The sequence below is a fragment of the Felis catus genome, chromosome D1 (assembly GCF_018350175.1).
Source record: "Felis catus isolate Fca126 chromosome D1, F.catus_Fca126_mat1.0, whole genome shotgun sequence".
NCBI classification, from domain to species: Eukaryota; Metazoa; Chordata; class Mammalia; order Carnivora; family Felidae; genus Felis; species Felis catus.
Window position 1 is genome coordinate 72889640 of NC_058377.1, and position 25125 is coordinate 72914764.

At 35.2% G+C, this 25125-nt stretch overlaps 1 protein-coding gene across 21 annotated transcripts in view; it reads right to left on the reverse strand.

Moving 5' to 3' along the window:
• Window positions 1-25125, reverse strand: part of SOX6 (SRY-box transcription factor 6) — a 695707-nt gene that overhangs the window by 670260 nt on the left and 322 nt on the right. For 20 of the 21 annotated variants that reach the window (XM_045039006.1, XM_045039005.1, XM_045039007.1 and 17 more), the window contains 2 exons: window positions 23555-23689; window positions 9294-9462 (listed from right to left, as the gene is read on the reverse strand). The gene's annotated coding sequence lies outside the window, so the exon portion shown is untranslated. Of the gene's footprint in view, window positions 1-9293; window positions 9463-15862; window positions 15914-23554; window positions 23690-25125 lie in introns of those variants that run through there. The other variant, XM_045039009.1, reaches the window with a different exon arrangement.

The following is a 25125-nucleotide window of genomic DNA, read 5'->3' on the forward strand; positions in this document are numbered from 1 at the left end:
AGTCAGTGGAGTTAAATATATTCAGAGTAGTGCAGCCATCACCACAATCAGTTTTAGAACAGCTGTATCACCCCCCCCCCAAAAAAGAAACCCCATACCTAACAGCAATCACTCTCCATTTCCTTCTACCTTACCTCATGCCCTACACAACCACTAATCTATTTTTTTTTTATTTTTTTTAATATTTATTTATTTCTGAGACAGAGAGAGAGAGACAGAGCATGAGTGGGGGAGGGGCAGAGAGAGAGGGACACAGAATCCGAAGCAGGCTCCAGGCTCTGAGCTGTCAGCACAGAGCCCGACGCGGGGCTCTAACTCACAGACCACGAGATCATGACCTGAGCCAAAGTTGGAAGCTCAACTGACTGAGCCACCCAGGCGCCCCACCACTGATCTCTTTTAGTCTCTACGGATTTGCCTATTCTGAACATTAATATAAGTGGAATCATACAATATGTAGTCTTTCATGACTAGCTTGAACTCTCAAGAAATTTGCTTATACTTTTCTTTTGTTTCTTGTTTTTTCTTCCTTGTTATTAATGTACATAATTTATCTTTCTGCTATACTTAAGCTCCTTGAAGGCAAAAGTGTGTTGGGAACACCCTCAGTGCCTAACACAGTTCCTTACACAGAGTAGGTGCTTGATAAAAATGTATCCAAAATGAATGAGTTGGATGAGGTTATTTTTTTCACTGTAACTTCTCTTTTACTTTTTCCTTTTTTGACTTGTTGATCTTACTCCTCTCATATGACTTCTCATTGTGAACCACTTTCTATATGAAAATTTTGAATATTTCCTCTGCTCTTCAATAACTAGATTTTATTTTATTTTCTCCATTTGGATTCTCTGTCTTATGCTGTTTCTTTCTTTGGCTTTCTCATTCCCCTAACTCCACTTACCTTAACCACACTATACTCATAGTAAATAAATATGAAAATAAACAAGGGTGCCCACTATACTGGCTCCCTTCATTCATTCATTCTATGAATACTTATTAGGCACATGCTATACAACAGGAACATCCATCTGGGTAGTGGGAATATATTATTAATAAGATAATTTCTGGAGCTCTTATTGGGAAGATATATAATAAGGTACACAATAAAATCACAATAAATAAAATATTATAGACTGTAATTAGTCATTGGAAGGAAATAAACAGGTTGCAATATTAGAGAATTAGGGGAAGGGAAGATCCCAGAATCCCAAATAACCTACATTCTACATGTATCCTTATATTTCTCCCATTAGAAAAGATAAAAAAGAGAGAGAGAGAGAGAGAGAGAGAGAGAGAGAGAGAGAGACAAATCTTATTGCTTGGGTAGTAAGGAATTCATTAAAAGTCTGACTTTAATCCAAATAATATCTGCAATTTAACACATTGAAAAAGGAAATAACATCTAGATAATATTACATTGCTTAAAGGTACAACCCTGTGATCTAAACTGATCCTTGATTTTTTTTCCTTAAGTTTATTATTTTTTATTTTTTTTAACGTTTATTTTTTTGAGACAGAGAGAAACAGAGCATGAACAGGGGAGGGTCAGAGAGAGAGGGAGACACAGAATCCAAAACAGGCTCCAGGCTGTGAGCTGTCAGCACAGAGCCCGATGCGGGGCTCCAACTCACAGACCGGGAGATAACGACCTGAGCCGGAGTCGGATGCTCAACCGACTAAGCCACCCAGGCGCCCCAAGTTTATTTACTTATTTTGAGACAGAGAGAAAGAGGCAGAGAGAGTGGGAGACAGAAAGAATCACAAGCAATTTCTGCATTGTCAGTGAAGAGCCTGAAGCGGGGCTCAAACCCATGAATCGTGAGATCATGACGTGAGCTGAAACCAAGAGTCTGATGCTCAACCAACCGAGTCAACCAGGCACCCTCAGACTCTGATTTCTCTAAGTTTCAGAGATGGTGTGTACTTTGATTTTTCTAAAATTATAAAAATTAAATTGTTTTAAATTAAACCAGTAAAATACAGCATTTTTACCTTTGTTGTTAAATTATTTAGCTGTTTTAAAAGACTTTTTATATTTTTTCAATTTATAGCATACCATCAGAAAACCTTTTTTTTTTCTACCACATCCTAGGTGACATTGTAAATTATTCTAGGCAAAAATGTTCCTTTCTGTACATTAACTCTTTGTCAAGTTCACTGCCATTCCTCTCAACATGTTACTGTTTTACTTTTGCTTTTAGACTTTTTTACCTTCGGAGAGACAAAATACACATTGGTGAACAAATGTTTCTTTCCATTAATACTATTATCACTTTAAATAAGCAAAATGGTTCAGTAGAAGGTGGTTCTTTAAGGCAGTGGTCTACTTCCTGTTTATATCCCAGTTCTTTACTGCTTCCCAGTGCTCCAAAATAAATGACAAATGAAACCCTTCATATGGAACTTCAGCTTAAATGCCCATAAATTAAACAAAGCCAGTGTTTTATTGAAAATAAGTCACTTTTTCCACTTTTTTTCAGCCCTAGGAAATAAGATATAGTTCATTTTAAATGTAAAACTTTGTACACTATGCAAATCATGTCTGTATGTCTAAGAAAAATAACAAACTTAATGAGGAATGTTAAAAAAAAAATCAGAACCCATTAGTAAAGATACATAGGAGCAGCCAAAGATGACAAACACGCATAAAATTCAAAACATAGTGGGAAAGGGAATAGGCACTGAAACACATAAATCAGTGTTTTGAATTCTTTTTCTCTGTGGGTATAATTGTACCTTAGTTTCTTATAATGATTTATTGAGGTAAATATTCTGTATGGTTTAACAGCTACAGCTTCAAAGTGTCAGGCACAGGCTCTCCTTTATTCATGAGGCAGCTGAGTATTGGGATGTGAATTCACTTCTGTATTCGGGGACTTGGCAAAGTTTGTTTTTAAGGTCCTTATAAAGAATTCATGTAGATGTAGTCTATTCAAATGTGAAAAACACTGTGCTATAATGAGTGAAATAGAAAACCTTTACAGTAATTCTGGAGAAAAAAGTAAATAAATTGAAATAAGCCACACAGAATTACTTTCAGAAAAGCAAAGAATGCCCCTGAGTTCATCTCAGCCATTTTTTCAGGTTTAGGGATGCCTACAAACCTCATCATTGGACGGGCTACTAAGGTGGATACTGAATCTAATATCAATACAAAAAGAAAATGATCAGAGAGAAGTAGAATTAAGTCTCAGTTTGTAACACTCACGCAAAGAAGTCTTTTGGGTTGATTTTCAATCTGCATATGCTATTGCTCTGGGACCAAGCTATATACAACACCAACCAGTAACAACAGTTGTAAAATATATTATTAAAACTAGCATATAGCAACTTTATAGTTTAGAGGGGGAAACGAGTAACTTACCAAATACATTTCCTTTAAAGCATCATGCCAATAGAAGTTACACATAGATACTTAAGGCACAGAGCCCTATCTTGGAACTCATTGATCTTATGCTTATCTATGCCAAGACTTTCAGCAGGAAATTCAGATTTTTGCCAAGAAATACATGCGCCTTAGATGTATGAGCTCAGCATGAAATGGAAATCCAACCTGCCTGGACAGTGGTTCTCTGGTGCATCCATACTCCTACCCATCTGCCAGAGTGACTTTATGATTCCCCATAACATGGTTTGCCAGTCTGGGGGTATAGGTGCCAATTAAAAATGTTTAAAAAAAAACATAGTTTAAAAGTATAACTACATTTTTTATAATCAGATTCTCTTATTTCCAGTTAATGTAAATTAGGTTTTCAAATTTTACTCAATTGAGAGTATTTCACATTATTAGAGAGATGCCACTAATAATAGCTTTTGCTTTTTCACTATTTTTCCTTTAAAATTAAAAATAACTTAAAAATTCTGTCTGCTAAAAGCTACTCATTAAATTATAAACATATTAGCTATCTCCACAGAACCTAACATAACCATAGAGTAGATGATCAGTAAGTACATCAGATAGCAACTAATTAATTTAAAATGGTTCTGAAAAAGTTTTATCACTTTTCAAATGACACCCCTTTTTCCAAAATATTTTTTCACCCAAAACCACACTAAGTAAATATACTATATGATACATATATTTTTTTTAATGTTTATTTATTTTTGAGAGAGACAGAACATGAGCAGGGCAGGGGCAGAGAGAGAGAGGGAGACACAGAATCTGAAGCAGGCTCCAGGCTCTGAGCTGTCAGCACAGAGGTGGGGATTGAACTCATGAACCATGAGATCATGACCCAAGCCCAAGTCCGATGCTTAACTGACTGAGCTACCCAGGTGCCCCTATAAGATATGATATTTTGATGTTACACTTTCAGGCAAAAACACCCACCAACTTATTCAACATAACAACTCCTTGTCAGAGAATAACATGTGGGAAAATTTACATTGTAAACCATGTTTAGATGACCCAAATGTTCTTCACTGCCAGTAAAGAATGAAAATTGGGCACCTGGGTGGCTCAGTTGGTTAAGCATCTGACTTTGGCTCAGGTCATGACCTCACAGTTCGTGAGTTCGAGCCCCACATGGGGCTCTGTGCTGACAGCTCAGAGCCTGGAGCCCGCTTTAGATTCTGTGTCTCCCTCTCTCTCTGCCCTCCCCTTCTCATGCTCTGTCTCTGTCTCTCTCTCACAAAAATGAATAAACATTAAGTAAATTTTGTTTCTTTAAAAAAAGAATGAAGAGGTAGCATCTTGTACAACTCTAAGAGTATGCTATAATTTTATATTAAGTTTATGTGAAGGCATGATAATCATGAACCCCTCAAAGGCTGAAAAAAGTGATGGGGAAAATGGTGCAGAAAGAATAACATATCTTCCAAAGAATGAATACTTCACACTCCTCCTCCACCAACCACTAGCCATTATCAATTCTTTTCTTCCTTTGGCAAGTACAATAAACTTTTATTACTTTATAGTTTATGTATAATCTATCCATCTATGTACTTTCAAATGTTATCTGTTACTTACATAAATTTGTTTTCATTGTTCCTTAAATGATATATTTTTCTTTTTTTTAATGTCATTTATTTTGAGAGAGTGAGTGCATGCATGCACAAGTAAGCGAGGGGCAGAGAGAGAGAGAGAGAGAGAGAGAGAGAAAGAGAGAGAGAGAGAATCCCAAGCAGGCTCCAAACTGTCAGCACGGCTTGATCTTATCAACTGTAAGATCATTAGCTGAGCCAAAATCAACAGTCAGATGGATGCTAAACCAACTGAGCCACCCAGATGCCCTTTAAATGATATATTTTTCTATCTGTGAAAGTATTTGGGTATGTTGGGTTGGAATGAAATATATCATGATTTTTACCATCAAATTCATGGTAATATTTTTTATTTTATAGATTTTTACTAAGCAACAGAATTTTCTTAAACAAATTAACATCTTTAAGCAAGGAATAGGTGTACTTTATTCAAAGTTTCAAAGCATATCACAGACCTAGAGAAGAAAGGAATTAATATCAACTGAGTATCCCAAGTTTATCAGATGCTGATCCAGATAAATAGGTGTTGGTTCATCAATCCTTACAATAACTACATGATAGAAGTATTGCTATTCTCTTTTCTGAAGATGAGAATACAGAGACTCGATGTGAAGTGGAGTGGTCAAGTTCACACTACTAGTAAGTAACAGAGTCAGAATTAAAATCAAATGTTACAAAACCCAATGGTCATTTCTCTGTGCTCATCTTAACTTCATTTCGCATAAGCATTGAACAAACTCAACAACACCCTCTTTGAAACACTGACCTCTCTTGGCTTCCAAATATGACACTCTCTTGGTTTATGCCATCCCCACTACTACTACCTCTTAGTCTCCACTCTTTAATCCACCTCTTCTACCTGATTTGTAATTTCTAGGATTCCTCACACTCAGGCCAGAGCCCTTTGAGATTTGTCTCTTTTTCCTGGATCATTTCAGACATTCCCTTGGATTTAAATGCCACTAACCTTATGCTCATGACTCCCAAACACGTATCTCTAGCCTTGACTTCTATGAATTTCAGGTTTGAATATCTAATTGTCTAGTTTCTTTACATCATCACCTAAACATCTCAAAGACATTGTAAACTTAATGTGCCCAAAAAAGAAATCATGATACCTACCTACCCAAATCTGCCCATCTTTCCCCACTGAATAAATAGAAATTCTGTCCAAAGGTTGTTCAAACCAGAAACCAAAGAGCCTTCTTTTATTCCTTCCTTTGCATCATCCTCAATATCTAATTCATCAGTAAATCCAGTTGTTTCTTCCCGTAAAATATATCTTAAATTCCTCCACATCTCTCCATCTCCACCACTACCACTTTAACCCAGGTCTTCATTATTTCTCACCTGGACTATGCAACAGGTTCACCTCTACTCTTACACCTACTCTAATCAATTCCCCAAAATGTAATCAGAGACACTTTCTTAAAATAAAACATCAAATCAATCCCTCCTCTGCTAAAGGGCCTACAATGGTTTACCATTGCACTTAGGATAAAATCCAAACTCCATTATCATGATCTACAAAACTCTGCCTATCTTTCCAATCTCATTTTATCCCACTCTCCCCTCATTTCACTACAGTCTAATTCACACTAGTCTTCCTTCAGCACCCAGAGCACACTAAGCTCTTTCCAGCTTCAAGTCTTTTTCAGATGTCGTTCCCTTTACCTGAAACACTTCCCCATTAATTATCTAGCTAGCGATCCTGAGTCACTACCTCAACGAGACAGTCCTAAACCACACTGTCAAGAGTCCCTTGTTAGTTTTCTTATGGAAGTTATTGTATTTTGTAATTGTTTAATGTATTTGTCTTTTTGTTGTCTATCAAAATAGAATGTAAGCTTCACAAAGGTAGAGACTAGTTAGCTTATTTATATTGTTTTTTTTTTAACTTATTTATATTTTCAGTGTCTGGTACAAAATAGCTCTCAATAAATATTTGCTGAATGAACAAAAACAGGGTGTGTCTAATTTCAAAACCAATGCTCTTTTCATTATATCATGCTATCACCTTAAAGGATCTTAGAAATCATCTACTCCATGCAGAAAAAGAGAATCTCTTTTGCACTGCTGGTGGGAATGCAAACTGGCACAGTTACTCTGGAAAACAGTATGGAGGTTCCTCAAAAAATTAAAAATAGAACTACCCTACAACCCAGCAATTGCACTACTAGGCATTTATCCAAGGGATCCAGGTATGCTGTTTCAAAGGGACACATGTACCCCAATGTTTACAGCAGCACTATCAACAATAGCCAAAGTATGGAAAGAGCCCAAATGTCCATCAGCAGATGAATGGATAAAGAAGATGTGGTATAATATACAATGGAGTATTACTCGGCAATCAAAAAAAATGAAATCTTGCCATTTGCAATACGTGGATGGAACTGGAGGGTACTAGTCCATCAGAGAAAGACAAATATCACATGACTTCACTCATATGACAAATTTAAGATACAAAACAGATGAACATAAGGGAAGGGAAGCAAAAATAATACAAAAACAGGGAGAAGGACAAGACATAAAAGACTCTTAAATATAGAGAACAAACAGGGTTCCTGGAGGGGTCATGGGAGAGGGTATAGTCTACATGGGTAAGGGGCATTAATCTACTCCTGAAATCATTGATGCATCATATGCTAACTAACTTGGATGTAAATTAAACAATAAATAAATTTAAAAAAATCATCTAGTCCAAACCTTTCATTCAGCAAATAAAAACAAAGATTCAGAAAGACAAGTGATTTGCCCAAGGACACACAGTAATAAGTGACATAGCCATAATAAACCCAGGCTTTCTGGCTTCTGATTCAGGGTTTTTCTTACATATCACATTGCCTTATGATGATAGCCCCACTCAAAAATACACCTAACAACTTTTCCACAAAGTGGCCAAAAATACCAGTAAAAACTTCTGCAATCATTTACAACACAAAGCATTTGGTTGTCAAAATCTTTTACATAATTATTCTTATTTTTAAATAAAACATTTGAAAATATAGATAAATAGTTCTCCATTTTATATTACATAAATCATTTACTTCACAATATAAACAAAAAAATTGTTTCATACAGATAATACATTTAGAATGAACTTTCTTAGGGAAATCACTTTTGTTCCTAAAAATTCACTGTTTTCTCAATAGCCAATAATTCTCTAAAATTCATATAAAATGTAAAACTCACATAATTTTGAAACTAAACAAGAAACAAGCAAAATATCCATAGTTAATAATAACCACAGATGAAAAGAAGAAATAATCAAATCCAGGAATCCTACACTCCCTACTTCCAGAATCTAATCACTGGTCTGCAAAGAACTTAGCTATGTATCTATTTACTCAATCCATGAATCAATACAAAACTGCCTCCAGCTCCTTCTATCCCTCCAGAACCCAAATCAGATAACTACAAAACCATCTCAAACTGCTCTTATCGGTCAGTGACTGATGGAGGAATCTTTGACCCAACTTTTCTTTGCCAACAATTTACTTCTCCATTAAGCACAGGTATCCACATCCACTATTCCATCTACTTGTGTATGTGTTTTTTTTAATTTCCATAATAAAAAGTTAGGAAAAAAACTGCCATTGGCCATTTAATCCTTAAAAATAACTATGTCTCCATCTACCTCCTCATCTTCTAAAGAATTCTACATAATTTTTCAAAAGCATTAGAAATAATAAATATAATTTTTTTTATTTGTAGCATTATAACAGTAATTACTGCAAAGGACAAATATTTCAGCTGTATCAATAGTTCAAATAGGTTTATATGGGCTATCCTAGTGAATGAGATATTTATACAGCATTGTTCTCTGGAAAAAAATGTGGAACTTTTGCTTTATTTCCAACTTCCCTAAAGTTACCATGCTAAACTTTCAAAGTTTGTCTTAGTTTGTTCAGGCTGCTATAACAAAAATACCATAGACTGGGTGGCTTAAACAACAAACATTTATTTCTCATAGTTCTGGAGGCTAAGAAGTCCAAGATCAAGGCCCTGACAGATTCAGTGTCTGGTGAGAACCACTCATTCCCTAGTTCATTGACAGCTGTCTTTTTGCTGTGTCCTCACATAGTGGAAAGGGGCAAAGGAGCTCTTGTGCTCTCTTTTAAAAGGACAATTAATCATTTCCCAAAGGCCCACCTCCAAATACCATCACTTTAGAGATTAAGTTTCAATATATGAATTTCAGGGACGTAAACATTCAGTCTATAGCAAAGTCCTTTTCACATAATCAGTCATGTTCATTGTTTTTCCCTCACAAAAATTTCACAGTTAACATATATATCTTTGTTATTTACCTGCCAGTTGTTCTGAATGTTGTGTCATTTAATTTTCAGTGGGTCTTTTTGGTACATCAGATGTGTCTCCTGCTGCTGCTCATTAATATGCAAATTACCTCAGAATATACTGGACTTCTATGGGTTTCAAGGCTCTAATTTTTATCATTTAGAATCTGGCAAAATAGTCCTGTTGGAAAAGTTTCAGAAAATGAATTTCAGCAGTAGAGTTCAAAGCTCTTTCTTACTTCAAAAACTCAAAATCCTATATTTCAAATACAGACTAACAACTCACTATTATTATGCATTACAGTGAAATACTGCTAGAAGTATAAGTAAATCATGTCCAGTTGGTATAGCATGGAGCACACACCCATTCTATCATGGAAAGTGCCAAATCTGTGTTGTCCAATAGAGTAGCCAATAGCAACCTGTGGTTTATGGGGCACTGGTAATGTGATTAGCCCCATCTGAGATGTGCTGTAATACAAACACACACTGGACTTTTGAACACTTAGTGTAAATAAATGATGGGGTGCCCATTGTTTATTTATCATTATGTATCAACCATTAATGGTGGCTCAGTTAAACATCCAATTCTTGATTTCAGTTCAGGTCATGATCTCAGGATTGTGAGATCGAGTCCCATATTGGGCTCCACACTGAGTGTGAAGCCTGCTTGGGAATCTCTCTCTCCCTCTCTCTCTGCCTGTCCCCCACTCATGCATGTATGCACATGTACTCTCTCTCTCTTTTAAAATAAAAAAATAAAAATAAATAAAATAAAATAAAAAATAAACATTTAAATAAATAAGTATAAAATATCTCAATAATTTTTATATTGGTTACATGTTGAAATGATACTATTCTGATATACTAGGTTATACAAAATACATTAACATTAATTTCACCCATTTCTTTTTACTTTTTACTTCTTTTTAGTATGATTACTAGAAAATCTTAAATTATATGCATGACTCACATTTGTGACTCACTTTATATTTCTATAGGTCAGCACTCCAATGTAATTAATAGAGTTCTACTATATCTAAACTATTTATTCCTCCTCCTCTTACAAAAGACTAAAGGGGCACCTGGGTGGCTCATTAGGGTAAGCACCCAACTTCAGCGTCCAACTTTAGCTCAGGTCATGATCTCATGGTTTGTGAGTTCAAGTCCCATGTCAGGCCCTGTGCTGACAGCTCAGAGCCTGGAGCATGCTTCAGATTCTGTGTCTCCCTCTCTCTGCCCCTTCCCACTCACATTCTGTCTCTATTTCTGTCTCTCTTTCTCAGAAATAAACATTAAAAGAATTTTTTTTTAAAAGACTAAATTGTCCTCATGATGATGATGATGATGATACCTTAAATTCTACCAAGTAGTCTCAAATATATGACCTCATTTGATTCTCTTGATCTTCTAATTTGATTTAGTACCTCTCTCCACATCAATCAAACCATCATCATCTAGAATCCTTGCATTTTTGCAATACCTTGCTTAGGAAAGATCTATTTTTCAGAACTGAATTAAAAAACAGAACAAAAATATCATGGCACTGGTAGATAAAGCCGTTGAGGACATCTAACTTTCTACAGTTAAGTTAGTGTTTGGTGTTTGTCTTTCCCCAGAGAAACAGCTTTTGATTAATGTGTTGTGGTGGATAGCCCACAGCAAGCAAGGTTCTTAAATGAAAATATATACTTTCAGTAAGAATTAGCAAAAAAAAAAAAAAAAGAAGGGACAGAAACAACATCAGAATAGATAATAAATACTAATCCCCTCTGCTCAAAGCAGAAAGTACTACATTATTCAAGAATGTTATAACAGCTAAAGGAGTTTATTATTAGAACACTGCTTAGTTTAGCCAAGGTAGTAAAAAAGAAAATTAAAACAACAGTTCAATGATTTTGAAGTTTTACTTTTTCCAGCCACTCTCAGTTCTCTGAGGGGAAAAAAAAAATTAGCAAAAAATCAACTGCTTTTCCCTGTATCAAATAGGTAGTGAGAAATTCTAGAGTCCTAGTCACCAAAGAGTAGGGCTATGACATTTTCAAAAATAAGCATTAATAAGTTTAATCAGTGTCCACATACCAATTTTCTCCTGGGAAAATTCAAATGCTTCATCTTAGAGATCAATTCATTCTGATAATCATAAAGAACTGTTAAAATTCTATAGTCTGAGCAAGTGGAAATATAAATTGGTACACATACTTTGGAAAACCTTTCCATGTTATTTTCTACTTACTCCTAAGCATATACCCAACAGTAATGCATGCACATTTATATCAAAAAACTTACATAAAATTTTACATGGTATTGTTCATTATAGCCCAGAGTGGAAACCCATACACCCATCAACAGGTGAATTCATACAGTGTAATACTACACCGAAAAAAAATGAACCAACCACTACTACATAATGACAGTGATGACAGTGATGATTCTCACAAATATAACACTGTGTAAGAAAAGCTAGATGTAAAAGAATACATACTGTCTGGTTCTATTTAAAAAAAAGCTTATGTTAGAAACAAGATAGGAGACTCCAAATGGTGTCACTTATGCTAAGCCCCCCATCACCAAACCAAGACTTAATTACAGTTTTGACCTCTCTCAGAAATGGAATCTTAAACCATTTAAACAAGAATCACCTGATCTAAGTATTAGGGAGGTAATCTACCTGATAGACCCCTTACAATCCATTTTTTGCTAGTAAAACTTCCTTGTTCCTGCTCCCTTCTGCCTGTAAAAATCTCTCCTTTTGCACAGCTCCTCCAAGCTCCATTTTATCTGCTAGACTGGATACTGTCTGATTGAAATTGATTTTCACTCAAAGTCTTACAATTTTTAATATGCCTCGATTTATATTTTAACACTAAAACAGGGGTGGTTAATGCATGTTCTTAGAAGTCAAGATAGCTATCTTTGGGGAAAAAAGAGAAGGTAGTCAGGTGGGAAGACTTAAGGGGCATCAAATATATTTTATTTCTTGACCTGGGCAGGGTTACATAGATATACTTATTTTGTGACAATGAACTATACAGTTATGCTTTGTGCATTTTTCTAAATGCCTATTAAATTTCAGTTAAAAGTAGGTGAAGGAGATTAATAGGTACAAACTTCCAATGATAACATAGATAAGTCACAGGGATAAAATGTACAGCATAAGGAATATAGTCAATAATATTGTAATAACTATGTGGTGACAGATGGTGATTACACTTGTGGTATTTTGTAATATATAGAATTGTTGAATCGCTATGTTGTACACCTGAAACTAATATAATATTATATATCAAAAAACTGCCAAATGTAGAAGCAGCAGTAGCTATTGCAATATTAATAAATAAATAAACAAATTGGGTTCAAAAAATAAAATAAAATTCCATGGTCAAAAAAAAATTCTGTGGTCATACTAAAATTTTGTTTTATATTACTAATTAAATTAAGATTTCATTTGGTATTTAGAAATATGTGTTAAATTGAGATTTGTTTTTTAAAGAAAATTTTATCTTTAACCTAACTTTCACATTTTTTAAATTCACAGAATTACAGAGCTTCAGAGATGGAAGAAACAGAACAAACTAGTTTGGTTCTCAAAGAGCTTGGGTGACTTGGCAATGATTAAATCAAAAGCAGTGATGGGACTAAAATTCAGAACTTCCATATTACATTGCAGGACTTTTAAAAGTTTATTTATTTATTTTGAGAGAGAGAAAGCACACAAGCAGGGGAGAAGCAGAGAGACAGGAAGAGAGAGAGAATCCCAAGCAGGCTCTACACTATCAGCACAGAGTCTGTATCACACGAACCATGAGACCCTGACCCGAGCCGAAATTAAGAGTCAGATGCTTAACTGACTGAGCCACCCAAGTGCCCCTACACTGCAGGACTTTTAAAACTTTTTAATTTAAGAAGAGTTAGACTCCAATACAGAGATTTGGAATCCCTCTACAATCTTGATGGTTTATAACGCTAAAAGGACAAAATCTACAAGTTACTGAATGTCAGTCCTTTATTTTTCTATTTCATTTTTAATAATAAATAAATCATAAAATGAGGGAAAAAAGGCATATCTAGCCTTTTGGTGAGGAACTTTATAAGAATTGGCAATCCATGTCCTTTGAACATTTTTTTAAAAACTTAACTCTTTATGATGACAGATATAAAACATTTGTGTTCAGCCAAATACCATGTTAAAAACAGAATAGTCTCAGTGCATATTGCTTCTTTCTCTTTTACTTTTTCTAACATGTTTGTAAACAAGTGTAAGAGCAATAAATCAAGAGGTGTTGATTCCTAATGGAAATGCACCTACATGTAAGCTGCTAGCAATTCAGAAGGTCCAAGGATATATATAACAACTTACTCTCTTTGTTTCCTTCAGACTTCGAAATATGGCAATTCTTCTTGGTTCAATTTTTTTTTTTTAAAGAAGCTGTTCTCCTGGCTCAGAAATTTAAAATAGGCTATAGGGTAATATCTTTTATATCTGGTTTTTTCCTGTTTAATTTCTTTTTTTTTTTAACTATTTGTTTTCCAGGAGGGGGAGGAAAGAGTTCTATGAAAAGCTTTCATAACAGGTTCAAAAGTATAAAAGCCATTTCAAGCTCCAGACATTTGTAGCCTTTATTTCTTTAGTCCTTGAAAGGGCTTTTTAAATGTTAACAGCTAGGATAAGACTGCTTTCCTATACTGATATTCCAGGCTTCTTTTCCTTTGTAATCTTGTGTTCTTCCCCACCTCATTCCCCAATAACCTCCATGCCAGCTTCTTTTTAAAAACAAAATAAACAAAAACAAAAACAAAAAAATATTTCATCATGATGTATATACAAGCAGACTTCTAAGATCCCAAACAGCAGCTACCTCTTGTAGAGTATTGAAACATTTTTGCTTCAATTTCTTTTATACTTGGTGATTTCATATGCCTATTTAACATGATTCCATGTTAAAAATAATGACATGTCTCCACAAAGTAATTAGAGTTAAATAGCTAACAAGAACCTTTGTTAGCTCCCTTTCCTTTGAACTGCTGAAATACAATCTTCAGAAACCAAGTGTCAAAAAAGGTGTTCATTCATACACTCTTAAGTTAAAACAAAAAAAGGCTTAAATCAATATAGATATAGTATTATCCTATTCAAGAAAAAAATTACATAAATAGAAAAAATAAGTCTGAAACACTGTATTCCAAGGCTTAATAATGATCATTACTTCTGGATGGTGAGACCATAAAATTTTTTATTTTTTAACTTTCTTCTTGCTTATAAATATATTTTAATTCATCTTATATGTACATGCATTGTTTGTGATAAGGGAAAATATTACCCTTAGTTTAAAAAAATAAGTTTTGCTTTATTGCTTTTCAGCATATACAGGCACTTCTTAAAAATTCATATATATTTATATTTAACTATATGTGCATTATAGAGGTAGATAAAGATTCTAAAGTATAATTTCCAAAATAGTAAAATCATGATTCTCATGTAAATTCAAAAAGAACATGAATCAAAATGTTAAGTGTCAGATTTCATTTCCTTATTAATTAATGAGGAAATCATGAAAAAGTGAAAACCAATTCATAATAGAATTTGACTTACAGAGATTTATATGTTCTACTGAACAAAATCCATTTGCATTGGCAAAAATAGGAATCATGTGCATTGTTATAGGCATAAAACACCTGCAACGTTTTCAGTTTTCTATAATTTAACTTTTATCCCTAAAGAGTTGTAAAATAGCCTACTCAATCAAAGATGATCTAAAGTGCGCACTCATTTAGGACCAGATAAACCCTTCAGGGTCCCTAGACATTCAGCATTCTCTTGAAAGGAAACTCGGTAATCACTTTTGTCCATGCCCAAGTCTGACAAATTTTTCAAATATATTTTACTAATCAGTAAACTAAATCAAAACTGTTACAATTACAATATAAATTCCTTGAAGGCATAAAGAATAGAGTCTCTTTCTTACTTATGCCCTGGAAATGTTTAGTAAAGTGTTCTGTACTTAATATGTATACAATCAAAGTTTTTCACAAAATATTTGAGGTAATACTTTAAGCTTTAGAAACTTCAGACCAGTTTAAATGATGGCACATTAATAAATTATAAAAACATCATGAAATACTGACACACAAAATAGGAAAAAGTGTAAGAAATTGTGAGTAATTTATAGGTATGCAATATAAAATCACAATTGCAAACACAAATTCCATAAAAAGAACAAGCTGTCAAACCAAACATGTCCAATTCGTGAGTTTTTCCATGAGTAACTTTCAAAGTTGAGAAAATTTCAAGGGAAAAAAATCTTAAAACTGAGAAAATTCCATCTACTAAACTAAATTTCCCTCTAAACTAAGAAATGATTGCCATGATCTATAATTTTCTAGAACTAAATCAAAATCATAGAAGCATAGTTTGATGAAGAAACTGAGACCCAAAAAAATTTGTGACTCTCCAAGTTCACACAATTACTTAGCTATTCGAAAATACTCGTTAACATAGAAATCATAATTCACAGTAGTCCTACATTACATAAAACTAAATCATAAATACAAAAGTATTTTAAGAATTACTAGAGGGGCACCTGGGTGGCTCCGTCAGTTAAGCGTCTGACTTCGACCCAGGTCATGATCTCACAGTCCGTGAGTTTGAGCCCCGCGTTGGGCTCTGTGCTGACAGCTCAAAGCCTGGAGCCTGCTTCGGATTCTGTGTCTCCCTCTCTCTCTGACGCTCCCCCGTTCATGCTCTGTCTCTCTCTGTCTCAAAAATAAAATTAAAAAAAAAAAAAAAAACATTAAAAAAAAAGAATTACTAGACACAGTAATCAATGAATGAACTACTAGACACAGCACATTGAGGAAATGCTTCATTTTGTAGGTTATCTATTGTCTTGAAAGAAAAGAATTCTCTCTTGGAACTAAGCATCCCAAATTTGGAAGAAATGGATTATTCTCAAGTTTTCACTCAATAAACATCATGTATACCATGTGAATTAACTTTATGTGTAGCAATATCACACAGAAATTAAAAGTATAAATACTAGACCTAGACCAGGTATCAGCTCCACTAATTTCAGATGTGTGATCTTGAGCAAGTTACTTAACTTTTGTATAATCAATTTCCTTGAGCAAGTTAATCTATATACACCTCAATTTCCTCATCTGTAAAATGATAAAATAGTAGGACACACCTGCATGAAGATTATATAAATTAACATATATAAAACAAGGAAGAAACTGGGCCCAAAGTAAGCATTACCATCATGATTGCCAAATCAATGGTTCTAAAAATGTGGTTTGGGGACACCTGGGTGATTCAGTCAGTTGAGCATCCAACTCTTGATTTCGGCTCAGGTCATGATCCCAGGGGTCATGGGATGGCACCTCACATCTGACTCCATGCTGACCATGGAGCCTACTTAAAATTCTCATTCTCTCTCTCTCTCTCTCTCTCTCTCTCTCTCTCTCTCTCCCTCCCTCCCTCCCTCTCCCTCTCCCTCTCCCTCTGTCTCTTCTGCCCCTCTTCCCCACTCACGCACTCTCTCTCTAAAACAAAAAAAATAATAATAAATTTTAAAAATAAACAAAATAAAAATGTTTGCAGACCAACAGTAGCACTGGAAACTTGATACAAATGTAAGTTTTCTCACCTATCACAGTCCTACTGAATTAGAAGCTCTGGGGTAGAACCCAATAATACAGACTCACAAAAAGTCTTCCAGGTGGTTCCATTGCACACAAAAGTTTGAGAACCACTGATGTGAATCAGTAAGATTTTTATCCCTTTCTCTCTGGACTTATATAAAGCCTTTAGTATATATAACCATAAGTATACTTGATACTTTACACACTTCATCTTTTGTCACAAAATTACTCAAAGATTTGGTCTCAAAACTGAAAGCAACTTTACATCCAGTAGGATAGTTACAGCCAAAAAGACAGATGACAGGTGTTGGCCAGAGTACAGAGAAATTGGCCTCTTCATACATAGCTATTGAGAGCATAAAATGGTGCATCCACTTTGGAGAACAGTCTGACGATTACTCAAAAAGTTAACCATAATCACATGACCACAGCATATATCCATGAGAACTGAAAACATGTTTCCATAGAAACTTATACATAAATGTTCAGAGCAGCATTGTTCATAATAGCCAAAATGTGGAAACCCAAACGTCCATGAAGTGGTGAATGCATAAACAAAATGTGGTATAGCCATACAATAGAATCTTATTCAACCATAAAAAGGAGTAACATATTGATATGTGCTATATAACATGAATGAATCTTGAAAACATTATGATGTGAAAGAAAGCAGTCACAAAAGACCATGTGTTTGGGCACCTGGGTGGCTCAGCAGTTGAGCATCCAACTTCAGCTCAGGTTATGATCTCATAGTTTATAAGTTTGAGCTTTAGGGTCTCACTGCTATCAGTGCAGAGCCAGCTTCGGATCCTCTGTACCTCTCTCTCTTTGCCCCTCCCACCACTCACACACTCTCTGTCTCTCAAAAATGAATAAACATTAAAAAAAAAAAAAAGGCCATGTGTTGAATGATCTTATTTACATGAAATGGCTAGAATAAGCAACTCTATGAAGACAGAAAGTAGATTAGTAGTTGCCTAGGGCTGGGTCAGTGGAAGGAAAAATAGAGTGACTGCTGATGGATACAGGGTTTCTTTTTGGGGTGATAAAAATGCTATAAAATTGCATTTTGGTGGTAATGACTGTACAACTCTGAGACTATATTAAGAAACATCTGGGGTGTCTGGCTGACTCAGTAAAGCATGACTCTTGATCTCAGCATATAAGCCCCACGCTGGACATGGAGCCTACTTTAAAAAAAAAAAAAAAAACAAGGGGCGCCTGGGTGGCGCAGTCGGTTAAGCGTCCGACTTCAGCCAGGTCACGATCTCGCAGTCCGTGAGTTCGAGCCCCACGTCAGGCTCTGGGCTGATGGCTCAGAGCCTGGAGCCTGTTTCCGATTCTGTGTCTCCCTCTCTCTCTGCCCCTCCCCTGTTCATGCTCTGTCTCTCTCTGTCCCAAAAATAAATAAACGTTGGGAAAAAAAAATTAAAAAAAAAACAAAACAAAAAAAAACACAAAAAACCACACATTTAATTGGGTTCTTTAAATAGGTGAATTATGTGGTTTGTGAATTATATTTCAATAAAGCTGTTACTTAAAAAGCCTAAAGGCATATGCCAAAATATTACTGATAGAAATATACATAATATAAAAACTGATGTAATAACAATAATCTGCACCTAAACCCTAAATGATACTATCCTGGAATTAAGGGAGGGATGAACAGGGCAAAAGGAGAGATGCTAAATTGTTCACACATATAGGGAGTCATAAGACAATGAGATATTATTGTTTTACTCTTGACTAGAGTAAAAACTAAAATATAACAATTAATAGTATTAAATACAATAGTACTAAATAGTATTAAAAACAAAATGTATATCCCCCAAATTACTAGAAAAAATAAATTAAAAGGAATTACACCTAATTGTTCTTACTTCATTACAATTAACTGTGACTACTTCACTATGACACTATGAGTGATCTTTATTTCTTCTTTATACTTTCTTTTCCACATTTTTACAATGGATTTATCTTTGTGTGAGTCTGCTTATCTTTGTGACTCTTTTTTTAAATCCAATTTATTCATTTATGGTTAATCTTTTAATAGGTTAATATAGTCAGACAATTTAAAATTCAAAAGATACAAGAAGTATGGTGAAAAGTCTCCCTGCCACCATTACACCTCAGCTCCCCAGCCACCAGCACTCCAAACATGGAGTCTACAAATACTATCCATTTCTTGGGTATCTTTGTGGAAATATTTTATGCATATATATTGACTCTTTTCTGCCTTTTTAATACAAATGCAGTAAAACATATACTGTTTTCCACTTTGCTTTTTTTATCCCACAATATATCTTGGAGATTATCTCTTATCAGTACTTACAAAGTTTCCTTTTTTTTTCCACTGTTTTGTTTTTTATTTATTTTTATTTTTTTCATCATAAGTGTACTCTTTTTTTTTAATTTTTTAAAATGTTTTTATTTATTTCGAAGGAGAGAGCGAGACAGAGCATGAGCGGGGGAGGAGCAGAAGAGAGGGAGACACAGAATTCGAAATAGGCTCCAGGCTCTGACCTGTCAGCACAGAGCCTGATGTGGGGCTCAAACTCACAAACTGCGAGATCATGACCTGAGCCGAAGCCAGACGCTCAACCAGCTGAGCCACCCAGGCGCCCGATAAGTGTACTCTTTAATCCCCATCAACTATTTCACCCATCCTCCCACCCACCTCTCCTCTGGTAACCATCAGTTTGTTCTCTATAGTTAAGAGCCTGTTTCTTAAGGTTTGTCTCTTGGTTTTTTTCTTTCCTCGCTTATTTTATGTCTTAAGTTCCACATATGAGTGACATAGTTATTTGTCTCTCTCTGGTTGACTTGTTTAACTTAGCATTATACTCTCCAGCTCTATCCAAGTTATTGCAAATGGTAAGATTTCATTCTTTTTTATGGCTGAATAACATTCTATTGTATGCATAAATACACCATATCTTCTTTATCCATCATCAATCGATGGACATTTGGGGTTGTTTCCATAGTTTAGCTATTGTAAATAATGCTACAATAAACATAGGGGTGCATGTATATCTTTAATTTAGTGTAGCATTTTGGATTTTTTGGGTAAATTCCCAGTTGTGTATTACTGGGATCTTAGGGTAGTTCTATTTTTAATTTTTGAGAGTTTCCTCTTTCCTTTTCATAGTTACATGGTGATCTACTCTATGGATTTACCATAATTATTTAGCTAGTCTCATACTGACAGATGACTTTTATATTTGGCAAGAACAACAAAGTAATTTGAGAATAAGCTAGAATGTTCTCAAATTTTCTCCAAAACAAAAAACAAATAAAAAAAAGTGGGTATCACCATTAATTTAAAGTCACAAATTCTCTTTGATAACAACTATTGGAACATTGCTGCTTTTTGTATATAAAGGTCTTATGACCATGGGGCACCTGGGTAGCTCAGCCGGTTAAGCATCTGACTTCAGCTCAGGTAATGATCTCAAAGTTCATGGGTTCTAGCCCCACAGTGGGATCTGTGCTGACAGCTCAGAGCCTGGAGCCTGCTTTGGATTCCTTGTCTCTCTTTCTCTGCCCCTCCCCATCTCTCTCTCTCTCAGAAATAAACATTTAAAAAAATAAAAAAATTTTAAAAAGATGACCAAATTAGAGATACATATCAACAATTTTATGGAAGCAATTTTATAAGCAAATACATTTGCATTTGCTGTTTCATTCTCTATTTTTTAAGTTTCTAGGTATGTGTAAAAAATCAAGCCAATATTTATGTCAATTCAAATTATAGTAGCAATGTGGTAAATGTACCTGTCCCATGAACAGAATGGGAATTCATCTCATCATCAACAACCATCATCAATCACAAATATTTATTTTTTTATAACTTGTCTTCAGTATTCTACATTAGGCTCTATGGTTCCCTCCATTTATATGATGCCTTTCTTCTTTTTATTAATTAATTTATTAATTTAAGAGAGAGAGAGAGCACGTGTGCGAATGAGGCAGGGGGCAAAGGGAGAAGAAGAGAGAATTTTAAGCAGGCTCCACACCCAGCACAGAGCCAGACAAAGGGCTCAATCTCAAGACCATGAGATCGTGACCTAAGCCAAAATCAAGAATCAGATGCTCAACCGACTGGGCCATCCAGGTGCCCTTATATGATGCCTTTAAAATCAGCTTTAAGATAAGTTTCCTCTCTGAGTCTCCCAATTGAACAATGAATTCTTCAAGTATTTTTCCTTTGGCTTCAATGATACTTAACTCTCCCTGTCCCACATCTATCTTTTAATCTTTTAATCTCAGGCTCTTCCTAATTATACCCTTAAATGTTCTCCCCCCCCCCTTTTCCAAGGACCTCTTTTCTACATGATCACTGAGTGAGCTTAGTCACTCTCCTAGTCTACCCATCATCTCTAGATTGGTGATTTCCAAATTTATGACTTCTCCTAACTTTGAAGCCCATATTTCTAACTGCCTACTAGACAGTTCCAGTTGGTATCCCACTAATACCTTAAATTTAACATGTCTAAAATTAAAAAAAAAAAACTCATCATCTTACCACATAAACCTGCTCCTCTCTGACCACATCCATTCATATACTAATACAACAAAAATTTGAGTCATGGTTTATACACAAATCATGATGTGAAGCTTAAATTCTACTCAAAAGGTTCTTAGGTAGTATATAATAGTCAGCAAGACTTATATCTTTGTTCATAGCTCTATTATAGCACATATACTTTTATTCTAACTAGCGATGGCAGACTAACAACATAAATAAAAGGCAGAACCAGAAAATGAGATGGAGGGGCACCCAGGTGGCTCAGTCCATTAAGCCTCAGACTCTTGGTTTTGATTCAGGTTGTAATCTCATGGTTGTAGGACTGAGCCCATCCATGCTGATAGTGCGGAGCCTGCTTGAGATTCTCTCTCCCTTGCTCTCCACCCATCCCCTGCTCTCTCTCTCTCTCAAAAAAAAAAAATTAACTTTAAAAATTTTAAGAAAAATAAATGTAAAAAAAGAAAGAAAATAAGACGGAGTGGATGATTGAAGTCAGAATACAGACCCTCAATTATAAGCCAATTGTAACAACTTTACCAACTTAATTCTGTACAAAATGGCATTTTCTGAGCAGGAGAGTCTCTACATTCCATTTTCAGATGATGAGCCTGGTTATGGTGTGTAAAATGGATTTAACTGGGAACTATTAGAGCATGGGAAAAGGTTACTATAAATCAATGAAACAGAGGATTTGAACCTGAACACACATAGTGAGAGATTCAAACTCAAGGCTTTGATCAGCCTAGATTTAATTAGCCTATAGAGTTTTGTTGAGAATATGATACTTCTGTGCTTATCAGATTTCAGTTTCATAGAACACTAACCACTCCTGAATACATGCCCCACCCTTCTTCCACAGTGTTTTAGGGTCTGGCTCAAAAACTTTCAGGGAAGAATTTCCCCATTTCCCTCAGCTAAAATGAACTGCTTCTATAGCATTAAAAAAAAATTCTTTTTTTCATTTTACAGAGCGAGTGAGCAGAGGAGAGGGACAGAAAGAGAGGGAGAGAGAGAATCCCAAACAGACTCCATATGCTGAGCCACACGCGTGGCTGGATCCCATGACCCTACAATCATGACTGAGGTGAAATCAAGAGTCAGACACTTGACTGACTGAGCCACCCAGGCACCACCTATAGCATTTTGTCTGTGACTTACTGGTGCCACTTAATCATTCCTCCCCGACCAAGCTGTAAACTCCTTGAGGTAAGGGATTATACATTATTTACTCCAGGTTTCTTCAAATTTAGCACAATGCCTGACACATACTAAGCACACTATGTAAATGTTGATTTATACTGGCACAGTGCAAAGTGCATGGGTTTTTGGAGTTAGACAGACTTAAGGACTAAATCCTCCATTAGCCATCCACTCATTAGCTAACTATCTGATCATGGGCAAACACTTAACTTTCCTTAAGTTTCATCCTTTATAAAATAAAAATCCTTTGAAATTGTTGTGAAGCTTTGAGAAGCACCTAGCAACATGTAAGATGCATAATGGATACTCAATAAATAGTAGTTATAACAATGGCTGCAGGAATTTTTTTTAGTCTCAGATAACACAGTAGCAAGTTTTTTGTACAGAACATATTTATCAGAACTTTTATGTATTCTTTAGGTTTGTTAACCATGTTCAGTTATGACTGCTTTGGGTTGAGGGAATATTAATGTACACACTCAACATTTATGAATGCCAACTACATGCTAAAGCATTGGGTATATAAAAAATGAAAAAGGCATGGTCAGGAAAGTATTTTAAAGTGCTATTAGTAACAGGGCATCCATCCTCTCCTTGTCTCCACTACCCAATAAAGAACATTTCTAGGCTTCTAGGACTTATACGAGGTACCACTCTGTTACATTATATAACTTCATACTTCCTGTATTAATTCAAAAAAACTTATTAACTACTCTTTGGCATGCACTGTGACAGAAGATACAGAAACAAAAAATTAAGATGGAACAGTCACAATCCTGAAGAACGTATTTCAGAGTTATACCTGGGACAGAGTATCTTCTTGTCTTTACAAAATAAGGAGTAAGGTTATTACTGAGTTTTTGTGCCATATATGAATTCTATTACACTAATATTTCATCCTTACCCATATAGCCTTCTGTATACGAAACAGTAAAATCTGATAAAATGATCCAGTCTTTTTTATTTCCTATGTTACTCTTTGGCTTGTGATCTTGATTTATGACAACTTGAAGATTTAGTCATCCAGGTGCCAACAATTCTGGTGAAGAAATAAAAGACAGGTTGCTAGCTCATTAAACTCTTCTGGACTTTCCCCAATTTAAGTTAGAAGTATTTAGTAACTACTAGCCTTATTGATAGTCCTTTTTTACTTCTGAATTCTTTTAGCAGTTCCAAAATACCTATTCGGCCTCCCCATTTGTTTATTTATAAAGCTAAGTTATAAATTGTATGTGTTTATAGTCTGTCAAACCCTTTGGATGTAAACTGTAGTCCATCCTAGAAAATTCTGTTAATTAACTATAATTTCATTGTAAGTATATTCACAAAATCTTTGTAGAATCAGTTAATATATATTTTAATTCATAGTAAACAACAAATAACTACTTCGCCAAAATACTTTTTCTCCTTATGGGTTTACTCTTCCCCTCCTTGATTTATGTTTTATTACCACAGATCTAATTGATTAAGGTGCCCTTGCTTGGTTATAAAATATGAGTGAGGTTTTTTTCCACATAACCCTAATTAGCATTGTTATTTCTTTGCTTCCAAAATAAAGGAGCAAAATTTGGATGTATGACTGCATAAATTAATTCTCTTCCACTGGTCACAGTTCTGTAAATGGTACAGGGATCATATGAAATCTAGAAAGGTAAAACCATTTCTACACAGCCAGTCAAGCTAGAGTAATTGCTAAATTCAGAAGCTAATTGGCAGTTTCACAGGCTGCTCTCATCACCAAAGTGCACACTAAAGCTATACTATCATATGATTTACTGATTTTTGCTTAAAAAAAAAAAATATATGTATTGTTCAAGGTCAGAAAGCTTCAGAGTAAGTAAGGACAAGGATCCTGACAGAATGTTAGGGTTGAAGGTAGCCAGATTCAGGCCTGGTCAAACATTCAGATACCTTAATACTGCATGAATGAATCTTCAGTATCTGAATAAAATCTTTAGATACAGCACTTTCTGAGTAGACTAGTGGCCGCTGGGGTGGCAGGGGGCGGACCTTTTGGGGTCTTGGAACTAGACAGAGGTGATAGTTGCACAACACTGCGAATGTACCAAAGGCCACTTAATTGTACACCTTAAAGTGGTTAATTTTGTTGTGAATTTCACCTCAACGCACCAAAAAAGCTTTTTTGAGGAACATAAAAGATACAGGGCTTTCTGGCTGAGACGGACTCCACTTGGTGAAGGCCTCAAAGGTACAATGCCTAATTACCAGCAGGGAGGGTCACTTCACACAGAGATGTGTGTACAGCTTACAGAATTCCCTCAGGTGGACCCAAGTTTCAATAATAGCCAATTAACCAGCACCACACTGAACTCATTTCAGTGAGAATGAGATAGCGGCAAAAATATTCATCAGAATCTTCTAGAAAGCCGCACCGCCGATCACCTAGAAATCCCTTAAGAGCAATAGAGAACGCCCGGATGGAAACAGTAGAAGCCATTTTTTTTTAAGGGTTTC